This window comes from Mobula hypostoma, chromosome 10 (assembly GCF_963921235.1).
Source record: "Mobula hypostoma chromosome 10, sMobHyp1.1, whole genome shotgun sequence".
Lineage (NCBI taxonomy): Eukaryota > Metazoa > Chordata > Chondrichthyes > Myliobatiformes > Myliobatidae > Mobula > Mobula hypostoma.
Window position 1 is genome coordinate 31,150,091 of NC_086106.1, and position 26,925 is coordinate 31,177,015.

Here is a 26,925-nt window from a genome sequence, read left to right on the forward strand (position 1 = left end):
TGCTCCGCTAGACAATGTCTTCCTTTTATGCCTGAACCTTCCCTGTTCTCCAACACACAATTGGGGCGCCAGTTATAGCCAAGTTCCCATGAAGCTTTCCCTTTCTAAACTTTGCTCCCGTACCTGTGTGCCGCCTAGTAAAATCCAGTAATCTTTGTTTATTATGCACTTTACTTTTCTGCACTCCACTCTTAACTTTTCTTTTTACTTTATCTTTATCCATACTTTTCTTTTACTTTATCCATACTTCTCCAATCTGTTGAATCCCACCCCCTTGCTAATTAGTTTGAAGCCCTATCCACAGCCCTAGCTATGCTATTCACCCGGATCCAGGTCCCATCACAGCTCAGGCAGAGCCCGTCCCAATGGAACAGCTCCCTCCTTCCTCAATCCCGGTGCCAGTTTCCAACTAATTCATATCCACTTCTCCCACACCAATCTTTGAGCCATGCATTTGACTCTCTAATCTTTTTAACCCTGTGCTAATTTGCAAGTGGCTCAGGTAGTAATCCAGAGATTACCACCTTTTTGGTTCTGCTTTTTAATTTAGTCCCTAGCTGCTCAAATTCCCTCAGCAGAACCCCTTTCCTCGCTCTACCTATGTCACTGGTACCCGCACGGACCACGACAACTGGATCTTCCCCACCCACTGCAAACTCCTCTGCAAGTCAGATCAGATGTCCCGAAGTTGGCGCCAGTCAGGCAACATAGCTTTCAGGATGCTCTATCTGTATTTTTAATATTTAATATTTGTAATCCAGGACGTGTGAAAGCGCAGAATCAAATATCGCTGTGATGATTGTACATTCTAGTACCAATTGTTTGGCGACAATAAAGTATAAAAGTATCCCTGCGACAGAGAACTTTGTCTATTCTCCTTGCTATACTATCCCCAATTACCACAACAGTTCTTTTCTCGCTTCCTCTTTAATGGCTCCCTGAACCTGACAATTAAACATTTAAAATACAGTTTATTAGAACTTGCTTCCTGATGAGAAGCTGGTGTTTCAGCAGGTGGAATGATTAAATAAATATCTATGCTCGTTCAGGCCTCTCCTCAGTGTGAACTCTCAAGACAGTTTGAATGAATGAAAACCTTCCCCAAACAGAACAGGTATATGGCCACCTGCCGACCCCCACCCATAAACTTGCTGGTGTTTCAGCTCAGGTGATCGAACGAATCCCTTCCCACACCTGGACCCATTGAATGGCCTCTCTCCCGTGTGACCTCTCTGGTGTTTCCATAGCTGCAATGATTGAATTAATCCTGACCCATACACAGAGCAATTGAACGGCCTCTCCCCATTGTGAATTCATTGACATGATTGCATTTGGGATGACTGAGTGAATCTTTGCCACAGTCTTTCTGCAGATCGGGGAAGTTCCTTCCCAGAAACAGAGCTGCAGCAATGCCTCTGCCATTGTGAACCCTTACAAAATGAGAGCTGGTGAATGACAACTCATTGCCGTCGAACTCCATGGCAATTTATTGGGTCAGGTCAAGGACTTAGTGAATATCTCTCACCATAAAGCAGTTTAACGTCTGACCTCGAATGAAGCTGAAGAAATGTAGGTGTGCTCTCAGGCCCTTGGTTCCAAAGGGTTTTACATATATGGAATATAACAAAAATATCTGTTCACTTCTTCAATAACATAAAGGCAACTTACAAGGTTTATCTTTATGTTGGTTCATCCACATCTCATTCCTACACTGATCACGTGTTCAGGTTTCTGCTGTGACTGGTGTCCTACATTTCCAAGCATCTTGGCATCTGCATTCATCGACCGACGGGACTCAAGTGCTGGTGGACTAACATTCACAGCACAACTGATGAGCCTGAAATTGTCGTAAACAAATCCTTTACCTTTTCTACCCTGTTAAAGGTTTGCAACATACATCATTGTGTGGAGGAAAGCATTTCAAATTAGGCTACACACAAGTTAAGGGAACAACCTTATCTTCTATGTGGTGATGGCTCAGGAATCTGGACTCTGCATCAAATTCGCTGATGGCCCATCTGTCTGTAACATAATTGTTTAATCCTGCCAGGGAGTTGGGTCCTGACTGTACTCTGGGTTTGTTGTAGACCAACTAAGCACCTGAAACAGAGTTTAAAATAGAATTCATTTATTTGTCACAGATCCAGAAAATTAAACTCCATTCCCATTAAATATGAATATCAGCAGAAGAAACACCTCCCATCCCAATCACACCGTGCAGACTTAGTTTGAAGAGAGCAACAATAATTACAGTCTGAAACCAACAGTCACTTTTGAACGTGTCTCTGGACTCAGAAACTGTGAGGGTTAAATATCCAGCAGGCTGCTTATTTAAACACTTTCCCGAGTGTGAACTCGGTAGTGCGTCACAAGGTTGGATGACTGAGTGAATCCCTTCCCACATTCAGAGCAGGTGAACGGTCTCTCCCCAGTGTGAACTCGCTGGTGTGTCATAAGGTGGGATGAGTGAGTGAATCCCTTCCCACACACAGAGCAAGTAAACGGCCTCTCCCCAGTGTGAACTTGCAGGTGTGTCTGTAGGTGGGATGACCTGGTAAATGCCTTCCCACACTCTGGGCAGGTGAATGGCCTCTCAGCAGTGTGACCTTGCTTGTGTCTCATTAGATGAGTTGACCGAGTGAATCCCTTCCCACACACAGAGCAGACGAACGGGCTCTCCCCAGTGTGAACTCGCTGATGTGCCAGAAGGATAGATGACCGAGTAAATCCTTTTCCACATTCAGAGCAAGTGAACGGTCTCTCCCCAGTGTGAATTCGCTGGTGTGCCAGTAGGTTAAATGACTCTGTAAATCCTTTCCCACATTCAGAACAGGTGAAAGGTCTCTCCCCAGTGTGAACTCGCTGGTGTGCCAGTAGGTTGGATGACCGAGTAAATCCCTTCCCACATTCGGAGCAGGTGAACGGCCTCTCGCCAGTGTGAATTCGCTGGTGTCTCATCAGCTGCGTTGACTGAGCAAATCCCTTCCCACACACAGCACAGGTGAACGGTCTTTCCCCAGTATGAACTCGTTGGTGTGCCAGTAGGTTAGATGAATCAGTAAATCCCTTCCCACATTCAGAGCAGGTGAACGGTCTCTCCCCAGTGTGAACTGACTGGTGTGTCAGAAGGTTAGATGACCGAGTAAATCCCTTCCCACACTCAGAGCAGGTGAACGGTCTCTCCCCAGTGTGAACTCGTTGGTGTGCCAGTAGGTTAGACGACTCAGTGAATCCCTTTCCACATTCAGAGCAGGTGAACGGTCTCTCCCCGGTGTGAACTCGCTGGTGTGCCAGCAGGTGAGATGACCGAGAAAATCCCTTCCCACATTCAGAGCAGGAAAATGGCCTCTCGCTAGTCAGAAATGACTGCTGTGTCATGAGCTGAGATGACTGCGAAAGTCCCCTCTCCCATACGGAACAGCTGAATGCTCTCTCCCTGGTGTGAACTCGCTGGTGTGCTAGTAGCTTAGATGACTGAGTAAATCCTTTCCCACACTGAGAGCAGGTGAACGGTCTCTCCCCAGTGTGAACTCGCTGGTGTGTCCGTAAGTGAGATGACTGAGAGAATCCCTTCCCACATTCAGAGCAGGTGAACGGTCTCTCCCCAGTGTGAACTCGCTGATGTACCAGTAGGTGGGATGATCGAGTAAATCCCTTCCCACATTCAGAGCAAATGAACGGCCTCTCCCCAGTCTGAACTTGCTGGTGACTCATCACCTGATTTGACCGAGAGAATTACTTCCCCCACACGGAACAGGTGAATGGTCTCTCCCCAGTCTGAACTTGCTGGTGACTCATCAGCTGATGTGACCGAGAGAATTACTTCCCCCACACGGATCAGGTGAATGGCCTCTCCCCGGAGTGAACGCGCTAGTGTGCAAGTAGTTTAGATGATTGAGTAAATCTGTTCCCAAATTCAGAGCAGGTGAACGATCGACAGCATCAACAACTGGTATATTGGTGCTACAAGGGAAATATCTGTTCACTCCTTCAATAACATAAAAGACAATTTACAAGCTTTATCTCCAGGTGGGTCCATCCAGCAGAGGGAGAGCGGAATTGACGTATTTTTGTTTTCAAGATTGCTGTACAGAAATTCTTTGCTGTTTCTAACCTGTAAGAAGATTTAGTAAAGACATGAATGGGTGAAGGACGTCATTTTAAATCAACTAATGTTACTCTCTATTAAAGATTAAAGTCTGTCACGAGCCTTGTGGCCCACCAGGCCGGTGCTTATGCCAGTTTCCGTGGCGTGAAGCGACTGAGAGTACAAAACCCCCTCCCGGATAGGACGCCAGTCTATCGCGAGGTTAACCCTCAGCATTTTTGTCAGTACCCATTCTCAGCTGGGTAGACTGGAGCATTGGGTGGTTAAGTGCCTTGCTCAAGGACACACACGCTGCCTCAGCCGAGGTTTGAACTCATGACCTTCAGATCGCTAGCCCAACGCCCTAGCCACTTGGCCATGCACCATGTTACTCTCTATAGTGGGGTCTAACATCACACTGTTACAGCAAGGTTCAATCCAAGTTGAAGGAACAAGTCCTCATCTAAATGGGCAAGGCTCAGGAATCTGGATTGACAATTAAGTTCTCTGTCTTTCTGTTTGTATCAGAATTTCTGCCCATTATCAATCTGTGATGGCTCAGATACTGCTGGGGAGGTTTGGAAGTGACCCCTCAGGGCACAGCAGCAGCCAGACTAGTGACACTGTGTCCGGCTCTGAGGCTCCGCAGGGAAGGGTAAATTCAGGCAGTGTGGTACCGATAGGGGACGCGATAGTTTGGGGGGCAGACAGAAGATTCTGTGGCTGCAAAGGAGACACCAGGATGGTGTGTTGCCTCTCGGGTGCCAGGGTCCCGGATGTATCGGAGCGGTTGCAGGGAGTTCTCAATGAGCAGCCAGAGGTCGTGGTGCACATTGTCATGAATGACATGGGCAGAAAAGGGAAAGAACTCCTACACAGAGAGTTAGGAAAGAGGCTGAAGAGAAGGACCTCCAAGGTAGTAATCTCTGGATTACTCCCAGTGCCATGGGAGAGTGCAGAGAGGAATGGGGTGATAGCACAGAGAGTGAGTGGCTGAGGAGATGGTGTAGGGGGCAGTGTTTCAAGTTCTTTGATTGATGCAGCCTTTTCTGGGGAAGGAGTGACTTGTACAAGAGGGACGGGTTGCACCTGAACTGGAGGGGAACCAATATCCTGCCTGGGAGGTTTGCTATTGTTCCTCGGGAGGGTTTAAACTTGTTTTGCGAGGGGCTGGGAAATGGAGCACAAGGTCAGTAAGTGGAGGGTTGAACAGGAAGGCAGACGTCAGGGGAAGTATTGAAAGGCAAAATTGAAATATCAGGTATGATGGTATGATATCTTTAAGTGTGTGTATTTTAATGCTAGGAGTATTATGGGTAAAGGTGATGAACTTAGAACATGGATCAGTACATGGAACTATGATGTTGTGGCCATTACAGAGACTTGGCTGAGAGAAGGGCAGGGATGGGTGATTAACGTACCAGGTTTTCAAAGGAGGAGGTAAAAGATGGGGGTGGGAGCTTGCCCCACTAACCATTCGCAATGTCCCAGCTGCATTCAGGGGAGACACATTGGACGGGTCAGAGATAGTCCATTTGGGTAGAATTTAGGAATAGGAAGGATGCAATCACACTGATGGGATTGTATTAGTGATACCTCAGTAGCCACCAGGACGTGGAGGAACATATATGTAAACAGATTAATAATAATAAGGTTGTCGTCATCTGAGATTTTAACTTCCCTGATATAAACCGTGACCTCCTTACTGCAAGGGGTTTAGAGGGGCAGAATTTGTTGAGTATATGCAGGAGTACATGTGGATGGTCCAGTGAGGGCAGGGGCCGAACTGGACACGGCCAGGTGACTGACCTTCCCGTGGGTGAGCAGTGAGGGAACAGTGGAGTGGCCACAACTCCCTAACTTTCAGGATAGCTACAGATAAGGATAGGCATGGTCTTTGTGGGAGAGTTTTAAATTGGAGTAGGGCACGTTATGAGGGCATTAAGCAGGAGCTAAGAAGAGCTCATTGGGAACACCTTTTATCAGGCAAATCCACATCAGACATGTGGAGGGTATTGATCAATTGCAGAGTACAGGTAAGGTACAGAACATAGAACACAGAAATTTACAGCAAATTCCAGGCCCTTCGGCCCACAATGTTGTAATGACCATGTAACTTACTCTAGAAACTGCCTAGAATTTCCCTAGCACATAGCCCTCTATTTTCCTAAGCTCCATGTACCTATCTAAGAGGCTTTTAAAAGACCCTATTGTATCCACTTCCACCACCACCTCCGGCAGTGCATTCCGCGCACCCAGCACTCTCTGTGTGAAAAACTTACCCCTGACATCCCATCAGTACCTATTTCCAGGCACCTTAAAACAGCGGTCCCCAACCTTTTTTGCACTGTGGACCGGTTTAATATTGACAATATTCTTGCGGACCAGCCGACCCCGGGAGGGGGGTGGTGGGGGGGGTATGGTTGCCAACGGACAAGAGTAGCAGTCAAATACGTTGTGTTTACCCCGAGAAAGGCTACAATGACCATGAAGCCTTGCGTGGGCACCAGTGCGCATGCGTGTGCGTGCCGATTCTTTTTCCCCCACAGATCGTTTTTGGCGATTCTGTTCGGGGGAGGGTGTTAATCACAACTGGAATATAGGTGATAAGTCGCTAATACACTCAATTTCCTTTCTAAAAGGGATTATCTAACGAATTTAATATTAAACACACAGTGCATATTTTCCTCGCATGAATATAGTGATAAGTCAATTATCAGGGGAGGACAGGGGAGCTTGAAGTAAGTGTTGAACAAACTTCCAGTAGCAGTGGTAGAGGCAGGTTCGATATTATCATTTAAAGATAAGTTGGATAAGTATATGGACAGGAGAGGAACGGAGGGTTATGGGCAGAGTGCACGTCCGTGGGACTAGGTGAGAGTAGAGTTCGGCACGGACTAGAAGGGCCGAGATGGCCTGTTTCCGTGCTGTAATTGTTATATGGTTATATAAGTCACTTATAAGTCAATAGCATCATAACATTTTTAAGTAACGTTTGGATATTAAACACACGGCGCATATTTTCCCTGTATGAACATATAAAATCATTGCAACGCACCAATATCGCTGAAGCAGTGGGAGCCCTGGGCTGAATACTCTTTTCCTGCAACAAGATGGTCCTATCACGGGGTGATGGGAGACAGCGATACTCAAAGGGGGTTCCTTATGTCCAGTCTATTACGCAATTTAGTTTTTGTTGCATTCATTGCAGAGATATGTTGGAAATGGAAGCAACATGTGCTTTCGTGGCTATCTCAGGATATTTAGCCTTGACTTTGATCCAGAATGCTGGCACAGATGTTATGTCAAACAGACTTTTCAGCCCGCCATCATTTGCCAGCTCGAGAAGTGGATCTCCTTCTGACGCTGACATGGATGACACGCGGGTAATGACCTCGCGTGTGTTTAAGCTCAACAGTGGGTGTGACAGGGAATGAGGAAAGGTGCAGCTGACTCATATCGTCAAATCATATCGTTTCCTCATGGCCCGGTAGCACATGCTTTGCAGACCGGTGGTTGGGGACCGCTTCCTTAAAACAATGCCCTGTCATGTTAGCCATTTCAGCCCTGGGAAAAAGCCTCTGGCTATCCACATGATCAATGCCTCTCATCACCTTATACACATCTGCCAAGTCACTTCTTGGCTGGCTGGTGGCAAAGTGGCATCAGTGCCAGACTTCGGAGCGAAGGCTCCCAAGTTCGAATCCATCTGGCTCCCTTGCACGCTTTCCGTCCGTGCTGGGTAAAACAACGACCTAGCAACTCGACCTCGTAAAGATAAGAAAGCCTGCTAAAAAAGCTCCCAATGACTCCACTCGGAGTTAAGGGCTTTCTTCTTCTTCTTCAGGTGACCTCTCATCCTCCATTGCTCGAAGGACAAAAGGCCAAGTACACACAACCTATTCCCATAAGGTACGCCCTCCAAACCAGGCAACATCCTTGTAACTCTCCTCTGCTCTCGCTCTCTATATTCTAGTGAGAAGGAAGAACGAGGGTGGAAAGATAAGAGAACATTGGGTGTCAAGAAAGGTGATGAATTTAGTCACAAAGGAAAAAGAAAAGTATATAAAGCTTCAGAAGTTAGGATAAAACAAAGTACATTCAGAAAATAACTAAAGAAAGGAATTAGGAGAGTGGGGAGGGGCTAAGACAGTTAAGGTAAATCCCAAGGCATTCTATACATACATCAGGAGCAAGGGGATAACTAGGGGGAGGGTAGGATCATTCAGGATAAAGAGGGGGATATTTGCCTGGATGTAGAGAATGTGAGTGAGGTGTTTAATGAGTACTTTGCTTCAGTATTTATCAAGGGAAAAGACATGGAGGACAAGGAGATCAGATCTGAGTGTATGAAAATGTCAGGTTACTTAGAGGTCTAGGAAGAGAAAGTGTTGGGCCTCCTAATGAGTATTAAGGTGATAAGTCCCCAGGGCCTGATGGGATCTACACCCAGGTTATTGAAGGAGGCAAGAGACAAGATTGCTGGGCCCTTGACCAGGATCTTCATCTCCTCTCTAGGCACAGATGTTGTCTCTCTATTTAAGAGGGAAACAAGGGAAAATCCTGGGAAATATAGACCGGTGAGTCTCATGTCAGTTGTAGGGAAACTGCTGGAGAAAAAACAATGTCCCAATTAGGGAGAGCCAGCACGACTTTGTGCAGGGCACATCGTGTCTTACCAACTTGATTTGAGTTTTTTGACAAGGTGACAAGAGAGATTGATGAAGGTAGGGCAGCGCATGTCGTCTACATGGAGGTTAGAAAGGTGTTTGACAAAGACCCTCAGGGGATATAATCCAGAAGATTAAGATGTAAGGAGTCTACGGCAAAAAGGCTGCTTGGAATCAGAACTGGTTTGCGCACAGAACGCATAAGGTAATTGTTGAATGGATTTATGTAATTAGTGGTGTTCCGGAGGGATCTGTAGTGGGACCTCTGCTGTTTGTGATGTATATAAATGTACTGGATGAAAATGTAGATGTAGGGTGGGTTAGTAAGTTTGTGGAGGATCCCAAGATCTATGGATTTGTGGATACCGTAGAAGACTGGCTGTCAGTACCTCCAGTTGAACTCTGCCTTTTTGTGTGTTTCCCCCTAGCTGTCATTCTGTGGTTTTGTATTGCCATGTGCTCCTGTCCCTGTCCCTGCTCCTGCTCTACTCCGGCCCCTGTATTACTCAGTACTCTGGCTCTCACCTGTTCCTCATTATTACCTGTATTGCTGCCACCTGTGTCTCATTGTGCTCCACCTATCATCTGCCTCTCTGTTTGTTGCTCAGTGTATTTCAGTCCTGTGTTTTCACCTGTTTGTGCCAGTAAATTTTCCTGAGCCTTTCCAGCATTTGTATCTGTACTCTGCCTGTCTGAATATCGACTCTGCCTGTTTCCTGATTCTGCTTTTTGGATTTCTCTGGATGTTTTGATCCCTGTTTGAACTTTGATGCTGACTTTGTTTGCACCTCGGGATTTGTTACTCAATTAATATCACTGTGTGCACAGTACTGGGTCTGTGATTGGATCCCTGCTCCAGCGCCCTGACATTGGTAAAGAATATAGTGTGATATAGATCAGTTGCAGATGCAGGCAGAGAAATGGCAGATGCAGTTTAACCCAGATAAAAATGAGGTGTGGCACCTTGGTAGGGAAAGACCCTTAAGTGTTGCTGAGGTTGGGATTCAAGTTTGTAGCTCCCTGAAAGTGGTTACACAGGTTGATACAGTGGTGAAGAAGGCTTATGGAATACTTTTATTAGTCAAGGCATTGAGTTCAAAAGTCAGGTTAAGTTATGACTTTATAAAACTCTGGTTAGGTCACATCTGGAGTATTGCATACAGTTCTGGTCACCTCACTATAGGAAGGATGTTGAGGCTTTGGAGAGGGTGCATTAGAGGTTTACCTGAGGCTGCCTGTTTAGAGGGCATGTTCTATCATGAGGGACTGGACAAACTTGGGTTGTTTTCTCTGGAGCAGTGGAGGCTGAGGGGAGATCTGACAGAGGGAGAGGTGTAGACAGGGAGTATCTGCTTCCTAGGGTTAAAATGTCTAAAACCAGAGGGCATGCATTGAAGGTGAGCAGGGGTGGGTTCAAAGGAGATCTTTGGGTTAAGAGAGCGGTGGTTTTCTGGAATGCACTGCCTGGTATGGTGGTGGAGTCAAATACATTGGAGGCTTTTAAGAGCTAGGCACATGAAAATGGTGGGATTCGATTCCTAAATGAACATTGCCTGACTTTTCAAATTTACCTATTTAATATACCTACATACTTCCTGTAATTGATTTACCCTTTTTCTATATTATTATGTATTACATTGTTCCGCTGCCGCTAAGTTAACAAGTTTCACGATATATGCCGGTGATGGTAAACCGGATTGTGATTCTGGAAAGTGCATCGACTGGCTGCATAACGGCTTGGTATGGGCACGGGTGCCTCCGCGCAGAGACATTTTCACTGCTCTACCGAGACACCCAGCCGCCCGTCGGTCACGGTCGCAGGGATGCGCAAGCGCCGGAGAAATGGCGCTCCACAGCAGGCGATTCCCCGGGGCCCGGGAGCGGATCGACGGGCAGAGAGAGAGAGGGAGTGAACCCGGGGTCCAGGGCCATGCTGCGTCCGGCGCTCGCAGTCGTTGCCCTCAGACTGCGGGCGCCGGTGCCGACGAAGCGCCCACCAGAGCCCCGCTCCTACCTGCCGCCACCGCCGCCGAGCCGCTTGTCCGCTGAGCGCATGCGCATTCGTGACAACCGGCGGAGACCACGGCGCATGCGCATTTAGCCCGCGGCTCCCCGCCGGTGAATTCTGACGCGCTGGTCTTCCCGGCTTCCCAGACCAGACCGAGTGCGAGTCTGTGCTGGCATCAGAAGGCAGTAATAAGAACCAGTGGTGCTCATTCACCAGGAGCTGAGATCCAAAAAGGGGTTCGCCAGGGCTGCATTATCTCCCCTTATTATTTAACATTTACTCAGAGGTAATCTTCAGGGTGTTGAACGATGAAGCTGGTGTCCAAATTGGTGGAGTGATGGTGAACAACTTGAGGTATGCAGATGATTCAGTTTTGTTAGCAGAGACTGAGGACGAGTTACTCAGAATAGTAGATAAGCTGAATGCTGAAGGAGAATGATCTGGAATGAAAATAAATGCCGCAAAGACGAAGATGATGGTAGTATCACGGAAGAAAAGTCCCCAGAATCAGTATCAAAATTAATGGCGTAGGCATGGAGCAAGTCAAGAAGTTTGTGTACTTGGGACAGATGGTCACGGAGGATGGGAAATGTGAAACAGAAATTAGACGAAGAATTGAGATTGCAAGATGAACGTTCTGGAGCCTGAGTGATGTGCTGTGTGGCAAGAGGTTGGACTTTGGGCTGCGTTGTAGAATTTGGAAATGCTTCGTCTGGAGCAGTCTGTTGTACGGAGTCGAATCGTGGACCTTATGCCAGGAAGCGCAACGACGACTGGAGGCATTTGAAATGTGGTGTTTAAGGAGAATGCAGAGAATTAGATGGGTGATGAAGGTCAGTAATATGGAAGTGTTGAAGACAGCGAGGAAAGAACAGGAGTTGCTGAAGAATGTGCAGGAAAGGAAGCTGGAATATGCCGCGCACTTGTTAAGAGGTGGTGGACTACAGAAATTGTTACTGGAAGGGATGATAGAAGGAAAAAGGAAGGCAGCCAACCACTTGGTACGATAATGTGAGGCAATGGACTGGGCTGAGTTGTGCTGAGGCCAGAAAAAGTGCGCAAGATCGAAGAAGATGGAGGTGCATAGCCGCCAGTCCCAGATTCGGGACGGCATCCACTGACTGACTGGTCTTCCCAGGTACGCGCGATGCCATTCCCGTGGAGAGTTGGAGAATTCAGCAGCATGCTCCCACAGACAATGCAATCAATATCAACAGGTATTCTGCATTTCAAGGGTCAAAGTCCACCCACAAATGCAGATACAACACACAAAAAAAAACAAACGATTCTGCAGCTTCTGGAGGTCCGTGAGCATCTATACAGTCGAGGCCGCGGTTCGAAATCCTTCTCCAGTCCTGAAATATCGACTGTTTATTCCGTTTCCACTGATGCTGCCTCGCTGCTGAGTTCCTCCAGCATTTCGCATTCTCCCCCGCCCCCCCCAGTCAATCAGCTGGTCTGACTCTCTCCTTCCCTCCGTAGACTCTGGCCCCCGTCACTTTCTGGAACCGCAAGACACTGCCTTGTCTTGGTTTCTGATGGTGCTCCATTTCCCGCTCATCAGAATCGGGCGTAGGTCATGACATTTGATTGGCAAAAGGGATACGAGAGGATCATGGGACAGGAGGCCTAGGGAGAAAGAAAAGGGGGAGGGGGCTCCTGTCCCATGATCCTCTCATCCCTTTTGCCAATCACCTGTCCAGCTCTTGGCTCCATCCCTCCTGTCTTCTCCTATCATTTCGGATCTCCCCCCCCCCCCACTTTCAAATCTCTTACTAGCTCTTCTTTCAGTTAGTCCTGACGAAGGGTCTCGGCCTGAAACGTCGACTGTACCTCTTCCTAGAGATGCTGCCTGGCCTGCTGCGTTCACCAGCAACATTGATGTGTTGCTTGAATTTCCAGCTTCTGCAGATTTCCTCGTGTTTGTGTTGTCATGACATTGGTTAACTTTGCGTCAGCAGTGCAATGCAATACGTGATAAATCTAGAAAACAAAACCTAAATTACAGTAAATATATATGCATATTAAAATAGTTCAAGTAGTGCAAAAATGGAAATTAAAAAAATAACGAGGTAGTGTCCATGGGTTCATGGTCTGTTCAGAAATCAGATGGCAGGGAGGAAGAAGCTGTTCCTATATCGCTGAGTGTGTGCCTTCAGGCTTCTGTACCTTCTTCCTGATGGTAACAATGAGAAGAGGCTATGTCCTGGGTGATGGGGGTCCTTAATGATGCGTGCTGCCTTTCTGAGCCACCGCTCCTTGGATACTATGGAGGCTGGTACCATGATGGAGCTGACTCATTTTAATCAGACATCCCACCTCTCCCGGAAGTTCCAGGAGTCTCCCGCATACTAATAGGGGCTCCCTGCTGCCCACAAATTATATACAATGTCCCGGAAATCAATTTTATTTTGAGAGCGAGCAAGAGAGAGTGTGAGAGAGCGAGTGCGCAGGTGATAGAGAGAGCGCGCACCATGGCAGAGTGTTCCAAAAAAAGAAAATATAAAACTTATGTCATCCCAGACTACACTAAAGTGTACCCCTGTCTAATAGGGGTCAAAATAATGACTGTTGTGCGCTGCACTGTTTGCAACAGTGACTTTTCCCTTGGCCATGGTGGGTTAAGACTGTAAAAGACATGTTGAGGTGAGTTTAACAGGTGTCATTCATTCATTAACATTTCTGCAACTTACTTCGATCCTGTGCAGTAGTCACCACGCCGCCCCCCCCCCATACCAGATAGTGATGCAGCCAGTCAGAGTGCTCTCCATCGTACATCTGTAGAAGTTTGACTGTTTTTGGTGACAGTCTTTAGATGGTTGATATACACCGGGTGACTCTTGACGTGAGTTGGCAACAGTAATGACGAACATCGAGCTCTATGATGACCTACCGATGCTCACCACTAAAATCGAGGTGAGAAGACTGCAACTAGCGGGGCACTGTCTACACCACCCCGAGCTACCTGCCAGCCTAGTCATCATATGGGAGCCCAAGCATGGGAGGATGAACCTTTGGTGCCCTCCCAAGACTATGGTCAACACGCTCCTAGAAGACAGCGGCGCGGCTAATGTAGATGAACTGAACACACTGATGAGGGAGAAGTGGAGAGTCCGTCATCGTGCCCGACGCCGGTCCCCTAGGCCTGAGTTGATTTAATAGTAGTAGTAGTTTGGTGACAAACCAGATCTCCTCAAATTCCTGATGAAATATAGCTGCTTTATAATTGTATCAGTATGTCAGGACCAGGTTAAGTTCTCAGAGATCTTGACACCCGGGAACTTGAAGTTACTCATTTTGTCCACTTCTGATCTCTCCATGAGGATTGGTGTATGTTTCCTCATGTTAACCTTCTAAAGTCCACAGTCAGCTCTTTGGTCTTAATGACTTTGAGGGTGAGGTTGTTGCTGCGACACCACTCAACTAGCTGATACATCTCGCTCCTGTATGCCCGCTTATCATCATCTGAGATTCGACCAAGAATGGCCATATCATCAGCAAATTTTTAAATGCCATTTGAGCTATGCCTAGCCACACAGTCACGGGTGTATAGAGAGCAGAGCAGTGGGCGAAGCACACACCCCTGAGGAGCGCCACTGTTGACTGTCAGCTAGGTGACACGTTATCATCAATCCACACAGTCTGTGGCCATCCAGTTGCAGAGGGCTGTACAGAGGCCCAGGTTCTGGAGCTTTTTGATCAGGACTGTAGGAATGATCGTTTTAAACATGAGCTATAATTAACAAGCAGCATCTGATTCCTAAAAGGACATTGAACCCATGAACACTACCTTTTTTTTTTGAAAATATGCATTATTTTGGTTTTACACTTTTTGTAATCTAACTATATATATTGTTACGTACCCTGTAACTGGGTTGCCAAACCAGCAGAAATGGATCACTCAGTTGGAGTCTGGATTACTAGAACTAAGAAAGTTTTATTAAAGAAACAAGCAACACAGTAATCGAAAGGATAATAAATGCAACAGTTCAGCAATGATAAACACACATGTACACAGAATTAGGATAACAGGATCAAGCAAGCTCTATTGTCATCTAGGGGTAAATGACCAGTTTCAAAGTGACATGAAGTTCAGTTCAATTGAGTTCAGTTCAGTTCACAGTAATCACTGCCATGGTGATGGACAGGGTGGGGGGGGGGGAGGAGAGAGAGAGCAAAAGCGAATGAATATTCAAATTGGATTCCAAACAGACCTTCGATATTCTTCGCAGTCAGCTTTCGGGCGAGCCCTTTGTAATGTCTTCTGAGGTGACCCATCCGTTTCCAGATACGATCGTTTCTCTGCGGTGAACCTGGCACCCAGGCAAGGGCGGACACACACCAGGTTCCCGCCGATCGTGCCTTTCCACCCTGTGCGTCTATGGCTTGGTCCCGCGACCAGCCCTCCAAAACTTCCCACTGACTTATGGGAGGCGCACCGTTTCCAGGGTCTCGTTACCTCGTGGTGTCATGTGTGTCTTGCCTCAGCGAACCTGTCCCTTTTTATCCCCCTGCTGGGGTATCGCCTGTCCATCACTTCAAACAGTTCAGGGATCAAAGGGGGGAGCCGATCTTGACAGCTCTCCTTCCGTTAAACTCTCCCGTCCCTTCATTAACATCCCCAAATGCTGCTCCATTGTTTTCCTTATCTCTCTTTCTCCTGAAGACAGGTGGCAGACCAACTGCTGATCCCACTGGTGCCAGCACAGGACAGCTAACATCTTAATCTATGTGTATTCTCGTCACACCTCCCACCGTTAAGGATTTTTACCGGGGTAAAAATTACAAACATGAACACATTATTTCATACAGACAAATATACATCTTTATCAGCTATTTGGCTAATACAGCGAATTTGAAGTTGTCAACACCTGACAGACAGTCAGCCATCACATTTTCTGTTCCTTTTATATGTGTTATTAATAATCCCTTAGACTAGGCTCCAACTCAGCAAACCTCATAGTGGCCAAAAACACTGATGAATTGCGATCAATGTAACCTCTCATTGGGTTGCGTCCCGGACCACGATAACAAGTGTCGTCCCATTCCGACTTAGTTTTCTCTCGCAAGGGCTTAGTAGGAGGGGGAGGGGTAGTAACCGCAGAGTTATTGCAAAACTTCCTACAGTACCCCACCATCTCCAAGAGCCTTCTGAGGGCCCTCTTGTCTGTCGGGGTTGGGATGTCAGCGATAGCCTGCACTGTAGCTTGCATCGCTGCCAGCTGCCCCTGTGTCACCACAATTCCCAGATAAGTGACCTTCGTGTGGCTGAGCTCATTTTTTTCAAGGTTCACTATCAAGCTGGCTTCAGACAGCCGTATTCATCGCCAATACACACCTCTGTGTTCGTCAGCCCTTTCGTCACTGAATTACTCATTCTATAGGGCTGTTGCTCACTAGGCTACCCTAGCGTAACAAACACCACCCAACGTCCCAGTTCTTTGCATCGCCTCGGGACAATCAAACACACGTGTGCGAGCCATTTAATTACTTCTCCTAAAGAGTCGCTTTGTTCGGGGATTAAGGGAGAGACCTTATCAGCAGAGCTGGCCAAAACAATAGCCTTCTCCCAACTGGTCGGTACCATACTCATCTTTGCAAAATGGTTTTCTTCTCTTATCAGGGAGACCCGAGCTTCATTGATTTCTGCGCTAACACCAACTAGGTTTGTTAGCATATCAAAAGCCTGTGACCGTCTCAGTTCGCGTCTAATATAATCAATAACATCCTTCCTCCTGTGCAGCCGGTAAACCTCTTTCATGATTCCACCAACTGTTTCCTCCAGCACTGCAAAATGTCCACCGGGGGGTACCTTGTGGGCCAGGTTAAAAATCTCATCCTCATAACTCTTTTGCACCACCCCTCATACCTCATCTGCGGGCACGGTACTTGGCCTCCCTTTCTTCCTTAGCACTTCCTCCTCCACACAATAGCCTACTAGTTCCCTTTTTAATTCTGCATCAGAGAGAGCTGTCTCCGCCAAAACCATCAGCCCCTCATCTCGCTCCTGCGCCTGCACAAATTCTTTCCTGGCTAATGCTAAGTCTGTCTCAGCTCCCTCACTACCTCTTGTTTCACTACACTCCTTCTTTTCACTTTCTACCCCCTTCTCGTACAAGGCTGGCAGAAACGTCTCAGCTAAATTTACTTCGGCAGTCCCGTAATGACCCTGTGAGTCCATGGGCGGGGCCTCAATGCTGGCAGGCTGACCTGTCAATCTCACGGCTGGGAACACGAATCCCCCGGCGAGGTCATTACTGAGCAAGACTTCCACGCCTTTCATCGGTAATTCGGACCTCACCCCGATCGTGACTAGTCCAGAGTCCAGGTTGCTCTGTAAGTGTATCTGGTGCAAAGGGACTGACTCTGTCCCTTCCCCAACACCTTTGACCTCTACCTCCCCAGTCTGGGTCTCTGAGCTAAACTCTAATACACTCTTCAGTATTAGTGACTGACACGCTCCCGTGTCTCTCCAGATCCGCACTGGAACTGGTTTTAAACCCTCCTTCACTGACACCAATCCGGCCGAGATAAACCTCTCGCGCCCTTCCTGGACTTTTTCAGACCTGTCCTTCCCTAGCGGTTCGCTTAACAGCTCGATACAGCCATTCCAAATTTCCGCTTTTCCTTTCCCCGTCTCCTTCCTTGGGGCAAAGCACCTGGACGCAAAGTGTCCGGCTTTCCCACAATTATAACAGACGACCCCAGGAGACTTCCTACCAGACTGCTCCCGGTCTACCTTATCCTTTTCACTAGTCCCCGGCTTACTTTCTGACTTTTCCGGCGGACTCTCCCCGCCGTCCTGACTACCCTTCTGGTAGCCTTTACTCGGGGAAAACTTCATTTTATGCGTCAACGCATACTCATCCGCTAAATTAGCAGTTGCGGTTAACGTGGCCGCCTCTTTCTCATCGAGGTAGGGTCTCATACCCTCAGGGACACAACCTTTAAACTGCTCAATCAGGATCAGTTGTAGCAGTCTGTCATAATCCCCCTCTACCCCCTTCGAGGCGCACCAACGCTCACAATATGTCTGCATCTCACGGGCAAACATCAAATACGTGCGGTCCCACTGCTTCCTCGCATTCCGGAACCTCTGCCGGTATGCCTCCGGGACCAACTCATAAATCCTGAGGATGGCCTCTTTCACCACCTCGTACCTCTGGGCATCTTCCGCTGACAAAGCTGAGTAAGCTTGTTGGGCTTTCCCTTTCAGGACACTCTGAAGCAAAACAGCCCACTTATCCCTCGGCCAGTCCTGACCGGTAGCAACTTTTTCGAAATGGAGAAAGTACCGATCCACGTCGGTATCGTCAAATGGGGGAACCAGCTTAACCTCCTGGGTCACCTGGAACCCTCCACCTTGGTTCGGCACGCCCCTGCTTGCCCTTATCTTCAACTTCTCCAGCTCAAATTCCCTTTCCCTCTGCCTCTCTCTCTCTTCTCGCTCCCATTGCCTCTCTTTCTCCTCTCGCTCCAACTGTCTGTCCCTCTCTTTCTCTTCTCGTTCCAACTGTCGTACCCGGAACTCGTGCTCGAGTCTCAGTTTTTCAAGCTGCACCTGTACCACGTCTCCAGTGGGTTTTTCAATAGACACCACCTCCAGCTCCCCTTGGGGAAACACACCTTTAGATACATAGTGCTCTACGATAGCTCTGTGTATCTCCTCTCTCCTTATTGTCGACTTCCCCTTAACAAGATTCAACCGTTTGGCCACAGTTGCCAATTCCGATTTCCTGGCATCCTCTAATGCCTCCAAGGTCGGCGCCTTTAGAAATTCCTCAATCTCCATTTCTGCTGTTTGTCTTTTCTTTCTTTCGGGAATTTTAACCCGATCAATTTACTCCATCCCAAATTTAGCGTTCAAAATTGCGGACGAGAACCCCACTTATGTTACGTACCCCATAACTGGGTTGCCAAACCAGCAGAAATGGATCACTCAGTTGGAGTCTGGATTACTAGAACTAAGAAAGTTTTATTAAAGAAACAAGCAACACAGTACTCTAATCAAAAGGATAATAAATGCAACAGTTCAGCAATGATAAACACACAGGTACGCAGAATTAGGATAACAGGATCAATCAAGCTCGATCATCGTCTAGGGGTAAATGACCAGTTTCAAAGTGACAACATACATCAAAGTTGCTGGTGAACGCAGCAGGCCAAGCAGCATCTATAGGTAGAGGTGCAGTCGACGTTTCAGGCCGAGACCCTTCGTCAGGACTAACTGAAGGAAGAGTGAGTAAGGGATTTGAAAGTGGGAGGGGGAGGGGGAGATCCAAAATGATAGGAGAAGACAGGAGGGGGAGGGATAGAGCCGCGAGCTGGACAGGTGATAGGCAAAAGGGACACGAGAGGATCATGGGACAGGAGGTCCGGGAAGAAAGACAAGGGGGGGGGTGTGACCCAGAGGATGGGCAAGAGGTATATTCAGAGGGACAGAGGGAGAAAAAGGAGAGAGAGAGAAAGAATGTGTGCATAAAATGAGAAAGTGACGCAAGGTTCAGTTCAATTTAGTTCAGTTCAGTTCACTTCACAGTAATCACTGCCGTGGGAGATGGACAGTGGGGGGAAGGAGAGACAGAGCAAAACGAATGAATATTCAAACGGCTTCCACACAGGCCTTCGATATTCTTCGCAGTCAGCTTTCGGGCGAGCTCTTTGTGATGTCTTCTGAGGTCACCGACCGTGACCCTTCCGTTTCCAGATTCGATCGTTTCTCTGCGGTGAACCTGGCACCCAGGCAAGGGCGGACACACACCAGGTTCCCGCCAATCATGCCTTTCCACCCTGTGCGTCTATGGCTTGGTCCCCCGACCAGCCCTCCAAAATTTCCTACCAACTTATGGGAGGCACACCGCTTCCAGGGTCTCGTTACCTCGTGGTGTCGTGTGTGTCTTACCTTAGCAAACCTGTCCCTTTTTATCCCCCTGCTGGGGTATCACCTGTCCATCACCTCAAACAGTTCAGGGTTCAAAAGGGGGAGCCGATCTTGACAGCTCTCCTTCCGTTAAACTCTCCCGTCCCTTCATTAACATCTCCAAATGCTGCTCCATTGTTTTCCTTATCTCTCTTTCTCCTGAAGACAGGTGGCAGACCAACTGCTGATCCCACTGGTGCCAGCCCAGCCCAGCTAACATCTTAATCTATGTGTATTCTCATCACAATATTTACTGTTCTTTATTTATTTTTCTTTTATTTATTTATTATCATGTACAGTATTGCATTGTACTGCTGCTGAGTTAACAAGTTTCACGGTGCATGCCGGTGATAGTAAACCTGACTCCAATTCTGATTCTTGACATAGGTATCTGTATTAAGGCAAGAAAATCTGCAGACGCTGGAAATCCAAGCCCCCCCCCCACCACACACACACACACACACACACACAAAATGCTGGAGGAACTCAGGACTCCAGGTGGCATCTATGGAAAAGAGTAAACAGTCAATGTTTTGGGCTGAGACCCTTTCTGATGAAGGGATGAAATGTCAACCGTTTACTCTTTTCCATAGATGCTGCCTGGCCTTGCTGAGTTTCTTCAGCACTTAGTGTGTATTTTGGTATTTGAATTGTCCAGGTGATCCACAGCCATGTGGAGAGCCATTGAAATTGTGTCTGCCATAGACCTATGGAAACTGCAGTGGGTCCAGGTCCTTGCTGAGGTAGGAGTTGATTCTAGCCATGACCAACCTCTGAAAGCATTTCATCTCTAGATGTGAGTGCTACTGGACGGCAGTCATTCAGACACCTCATTCTGCTCTGCTTGGGCACTGGAATAATTGTTGCCATTTTGGAGCAGGCAGGAACTTCCGACTACAGCAATGAGAGATTGAAAACGTGTCATTAGGTGGGTGTTGGTGGCGGACCCAAATGCAAGACACAGACACTGAAGTACTAGAAACAGGACAGGACTAGAGACTAGAGTTACGGATGCAACTGGATGCAGACTAGGAGCTGGGACAAGAACACAGACTTGGGCTAGGACACTGACTAGGCAAGCGGGACCAGGACGAGGAACTGGGAACTAGGAGCCTCGGCTTGGACTCCAAGCTGGAGACTGGACAAGGACCCAGAACCTGGATCTTGACTCTGGCTTGGACTCCGGAACTAGGCGAGGACATGACGTGGCTACAGGACTGGATGAGCCTTGGGTGCCTCGAGGCGGGAACGTGATGAGCCTTGGGTTCGCACTCCAAGCCAGAGACTGGACAAGGACCCAGAACCTGGGTCTTGACTTGGGCTCAGGCTCTAGAACTAGGCGAGGACATGACGTGGTCTTGGGAGACAGGACTAGGCAAGGCTACAGGACAGAACGAGAGACTCCCAGCAGATGAGGGAACTCCAGGACAGGACAAAGCACATGGACAGGACGAGAACATGAAGCCTTGACTTGGTTCTCAGTTACAGCTGAACCTTGGACTCGGGACAACAGGAACCTCGGAACCTTGGACCCGGGACGACAGGAACCTCAGAACCTTGGACTCGGGACAACAGGAACCTCAGAACCTTGGACTCGGGACAACAGGAACCTCAGAACCTTGGACTCGGGACGACAGGAACCTCGGAACCTTGGACTCGGGACGACAGGAACCTCGGAACCTTGGACTCGGGACGACAGGAACCTCGGAACCTTGGACTCGGGACGATAGGAACCTCGGAACCTTGGACTCGGGACGACAGGAACACAGAACACAGAGCCAGGACCCCTCCTTGGGAACAGGCTGTAGGGCCAGGACTCATACACAGATTGTTGAACACAACGAGACAGTTTCCAACACAAGGTAGCAGTAAACAGCTGGACCTACCAAGCAAAGGCGTGGACACAAAGACAATTCCCAACACTAGGTAGCAGCAAACAGCCAGACCTACCTAGCAAAGGCAAGGACACAAATAGACAGTTGCAAACAACAAAAGACAGTTCCTTATCTAGACACAGCCAGGCTGCAGTCTTGCTCCGACAATTAAACTTGACAGCAGTGCAGGCAAAGCTTGAGGTGAGGGTTGGCATCAGACACTGGTTGCAAGGCAAGGCTTCAGGAGAAAGGAGCAGAGAAGGAACTTGGACAGGAACAATCCAGCAGCCAAGCCCTGGTCTCCAGAGGTGTTTATGTGTCTGCCCAAACAAGAATCATGTGCCTCAATTAGAGCTCCCAACAGAAATGGGGAAAACAGGAAAACCTGGTATAAGGGTCAGTGGACCGGACCGTGAACTGGAATGCGGACTTCACGGACCGGACCATGACAAAACGTCTTTGAACACACCTGCCACTTGTTTGGTACAAGTTTTCAGACCTTTACCAGGCAGACCATCGCGGCCTGCCTGCTGTCTTGTGAGGGTTCACCCTCCTGAAAGACAGCCCAAAGTCAGCCTCTAAGACAGAGATCACGGGGTCACCGCATGCAGCGGGGATCTTCACAGCTACAGTTTTATTCTCCCTTTCAAAGCGAGCATAAGAGGCATCCAGCTCATCGGTGGAGGAGACCGGTATATTGCAGCAACCAGCTGAGTGAGGCTGACCTCTTCAAAATAAGTGAAAATGACTCATAACATTGGGGAAGAAGTTTAACCACTCATGACATTTATTTTATTTTGTGAAACACCACTGTAACACGCCCTTCCAGCCCAAAGAGCACGCATGACCCATTTATATCCGAACAAAGATGGGGTTGTGCATCAGACTCCCATAGTAGCCACCAGGACGTCAAGGGGACAGTGATGCAATCAGATTGAGGAATAGTGTACAAACAATAGGGTTGTTGTCATAGGGGATTTCAACTTTCTTAATATAAAATGGAACCCTCTTAGTGCAAGGGATTTAGATGGGGAAATATTTGTAGTATGTCCAGGAGGGTTCCTTAAATCAACATGTGGTTGGGTCAATGAAAGGAGGGGCTCTACTGGACTTGGTGTTGGGGAATGAGTCTAGCCAGGTGACTGACCTTTCAGTTCTGGAATACTAACCACAACTCCTTAAGTTTCAGGATAGCTATAGATAATGAAAAGTATGGTCCTTTGGAGTTGGACAAATTATGAGGGCATTAAGCAGAAGCTAAGAAGAGTCAATTGGGAACACCTTTTTATGGCAAGTCCAATACAGACATGTGCAGGGCGTTTAAAGATCAATTGCAGAGAGTAGAAGAAAGGGATGTTCCTATTAGAAGTAAGGATAAGGATGGAAAGATACGTAAGAGAGCCTTGGATGTCCAGAGAGGTGATGAGCTTTGTCAAGGAGAAAAAGAAAAAGTAAGTAAGGATTCAGAAGACAGGAGTAAATGGAGAACATGGGATGTACGAAGAAGCCAGAGAAGAACTAAGGTAGGGAATTGGGAAAGCCAGGAAGAACCATGTAAGGTCCTTGTCAAGAGGATTAAGGTAAATCCCAAGACATTCTAAACTTACATCAAGAGCAAGAGGATAACTAGGGAGAGGGTAGGACCATGCAAGGATAAATGGAGGAACATTTGCTTTGATGTGGAGAAAGTGAGTGAGGTACTTAATGAGTACTTTGCTTCAGTATTCACTAAGGAGAAAGATATAGAGGACCAAGCGATCAGCGCTGAGGATGTAAATACGTTAGGGTGTTTAGAGGCAAGAAAGAGGAAGTATTGGGCCTCCTAATGAGTATTAAGATGGAGGAGTTCCCAAGGCCTGATGGGATTTACCTAGGGTATTGAAGGAGGCAAGAGACAAGATTGCTGGGGTTTTGACCAGTATCTTCATGTCCTCTCTAAATACAGGTGAGGTTCTGAAGATTAATGAGTGTTAATGATGTAACTCTGTTTAGGAAGGGAACAGGGGACTATAGACCAGAGAGTTTCATGTCAGTTGTTGGGAAATTGCTGGATGCCATTTTTAGGGATAGCATATATGAGCATTTGGAAACCCATGGCGTAATTAGGGGCAGCCAGCAGGGCTTTGCGCGTGCCAGGTTGAGTCTTACCAACTTGATTGACTATTTTGACAAGATGATGAGACAGATTGATGAAGGTAAGGCAGTTGTTGTCTACATGGATTTTAGTTTTGCCAAAGTCCCTCAAGGAAGGCCAATGCAAATGATTAAGATGCAATGCAGCAAATTGGCTGCTTGGATTCAAAAATGGCTTGAGGGTAGAGGGTAGTGCTTGAAGGTATGTATTGAGCTGCAAGTCTGAAATTAGTGGTGTTCCAGCGAGATCTCTGCTGGGATCTCTGGCAAAGTATACAGCACAATATCGATCAGTTGCAGATATGGGCAGAGAAATAGCAGATGGAGTTTAATGCAGATAAATGTGAGATGTTGCCCCTTGGTAGGGAAAATGCAAGGAGACAGTACACTGTTAAGGGCAAGATCATTAATATAGTTGCTGAACAGAGAGATCTTGGTATCCAAGTTCATAGCTCCTTGAAAGTGGCGACACAGGTTGATAGGATGTTTAAGAAGGCTTATGGAATGCTTGTTTTTATTGGTTGAGACACTGAGTTCAAAAGTCAAAAGGTTATGTTGTGACTTTATAAAGCTTTGGAGAGGGTACAGAAGAGGTTTACCAGGGTGTTTCCTGGTTTAGAGGGCATGCGCTAACAGGAGAGGCTGGATAAACTTGGGTTGTTTTTCCCCCGAGCGCTGGAGGCTGAGGGGAGATCTGCTGGAGGTTTGTAAGATTATGAGGGATACAGATAGAGTAGACAGGGAGTATCTGTTTCCCAGGGTTGAAATCTCCAGTAACAAAGAGCGTGCATTGAAGGTGAGAGGGGGTAGGTTAGAAGGGGGTGTGAGGGGTTAATTTTTTTACTCAGACAGTGGTGGATGCCTGGAACGCGCTGTCTGGCATGGTGGTCGAGGCAAATACATTAGAGGCTTTTAACAGATGTTTAGGTAGGCATATGGATGTGAGGAAGATGGAGAGATATGGACGTTGTGTAGGTAGGAGGAACTAATATTTCAGTATGTTTGATTTGTTTTTTTGCCTGGTTGGGTACAACATTGTGGACTAAAGACCCTGTTCCTGTGCTGTACTTTTTTGCGTTCTATGTGACAAATTAACGCTGTCCTGTTCATCTTTGGGATGTAGGAGATTCCAGAGCCTAGAAGAAACTGATGAGATCACAACCTACTTTCAGACGGTGCACAAATTGAACCCATGTTGCTGGTGCTATAAAGCGTTACACTAACCACTACGGTACCATATCATTCTTTCTTGGCCCAGTGACTTGAGGAACAGGTGTGATTGCAGTTGGGATGACCGAGTGAATCCTTGCCCGCAGTTGGAACAGGTGATCGCCCTCTCCCCGTTGTAAACTCGCAGGAGTATCTGGAAGCCTAGTGAATCCCTTCCAAAATGAGAGCATCTCACTGCTATGACCTGTCTGGCCAAGGATCAGGTAAGTTCACAGGTGTAGTGATCCCTCCAGCAAGTAAAGCAGTTGAACATCTGAGTGAAGAATTGTTAGTGTGTTCTCAGGATCCTGGTCCAGAGGAGTTTCAGTGAGAAGTTAAAACAGAAACTTTCATTTCAGACAGAAAGGAGATACATGTTTCCAACTGGGAAGAAATTTCTGTTCTGTTCCGAGGATCGACAATGATATGTTGTCACCTCAAGGCAATCTGCTAACTCCTTCAATGAATAGAAGACAATTTATAAGATTTATCTCCGGGTAGGTTCATCCACATCTCTTCCCTGTAATGAACGTGTGTTGGGGTTCTGCTTGCTACAGCTGGTGTGCTCAACTTTTCAAGCATCTCTTCCTCCATATTCAAGCATTGGTGGCACTCAATTGCTGATCCTAACTGATACAGTAGAGCTGACGTGTTCTTATATTTGAGCTGCCCATTTACAAATACTTTCCCTTTTCTACTCTGCAAATTGTTTACAAAGTATATTAATGCCTGAAAGAAACATTTCAGCTGATATAATTTTAGTCTCTACATTAACTTCTGATGGATACTATAGAAAGAGTGCAGAGGAGATTTACACAGATGTTGCCTGGATTGGAGAGCATGCCTTATGAGAATAAGTTGAGTGAACTTGGCCTTTTGTCCATGGAGCAATGGAGAATGAGAGGTGATCTGACAGAGGTGTATAAGATGATGAGAGGCATTGATCCCTTCCACTTTCACCCTGTCGAGGCCTTTCATCATTTGATAGGTTTAAATGAGTTCACTCCTCATTCTTCTGAATTCCAGCGAGTAGAGGCCCAGAGCCATCAAATGCTCCTCATATGACAAGCCTTTCAATCCCGGAATCATTTTCAAGACCCTCCTTTGAACCCTTTCCAATGTCAGCACATCCTTTTTTAGATAAGGGGCCCAAAAATCCTCAAAGTACTTCGTGAGGCCTCACCAGTGCTTTATAAAGCCTCAGCGTTATGTCCTTGCTTTTATATTCTATTCCTCTCCAAATGAATGCTAATATCACATTTGCCTTCCTCAACAACAACTCAACCTTCAAATTAACATTTAGGGAAACCTGCACGAGGAAACCTAAGTCACTTTTCACCTCAGGTTTTTTAATTTTCTCTCCATGTAGAAAAGTTTGCATTTTATTTCTTCTACCAAAACACATGGCCATACATTTCCTGATGCTGTATTCCATCTGTTACGTACCCCGTAACTGGGTTGCCAAACCAGCAGAAATGGATCACTCAGTTGGAGTCTGGATTACTAGACTAAGAAAGTTTTATTAAAGAAACAAGCAACACAGTAATCGAAAGGATAATAAATGCAACAGTTCAGCAATAATAAACACACATGTGCACAGAATTAAGATAACAGCATCAATCAAGCTCTATCGTTGTCTAGGGGTAAATGACCAAATTTCAAAGTGACTCAAAGTTCAGTCCAGTTTAGTAGTTCAGTTCGCAGTAATCGTTTCCATGGTGATGGACAAGGTGGGGGGAGAGAGAGAGAGGGAACAGGAACAACTAATCATTCAGACACGGCTTCACTCACAGACCGGCGAGATGGCTCACAAGCAGCTTTTGGGCAGGTCCTTGGTGATGTCACCTGAGGTCACCGACTGTGACCCCTCCTCCAGATGCAGTCGATCCTCTGCAGTGAACCCGGCACCCAGGCAAGGGCGGACACACACCGGGTTCCCGCTGATCGTACCTTTCCACCCTGGCCGTTGTCTGATACTTCCCACCGACTCGTGAGAGGCGTACTGCTTCCAGGGTCTCGTTACC

The 26,925-nt window shown here is 47.2% G+C and overlaps 1 pseudogene; it reads right to left on the reverse strand.

The window, feature by feature from the left end:
• Positions 1–10,809, reverse strand: part of LOC134352481 (zinc finger protein 208-like) — a 30,372-nt pseudogene extending 19,563 nt beyond the window's left edge.
• Between the last annotated feature and the right edge of the window lie 16,116 nt (positions 10,810–26,925).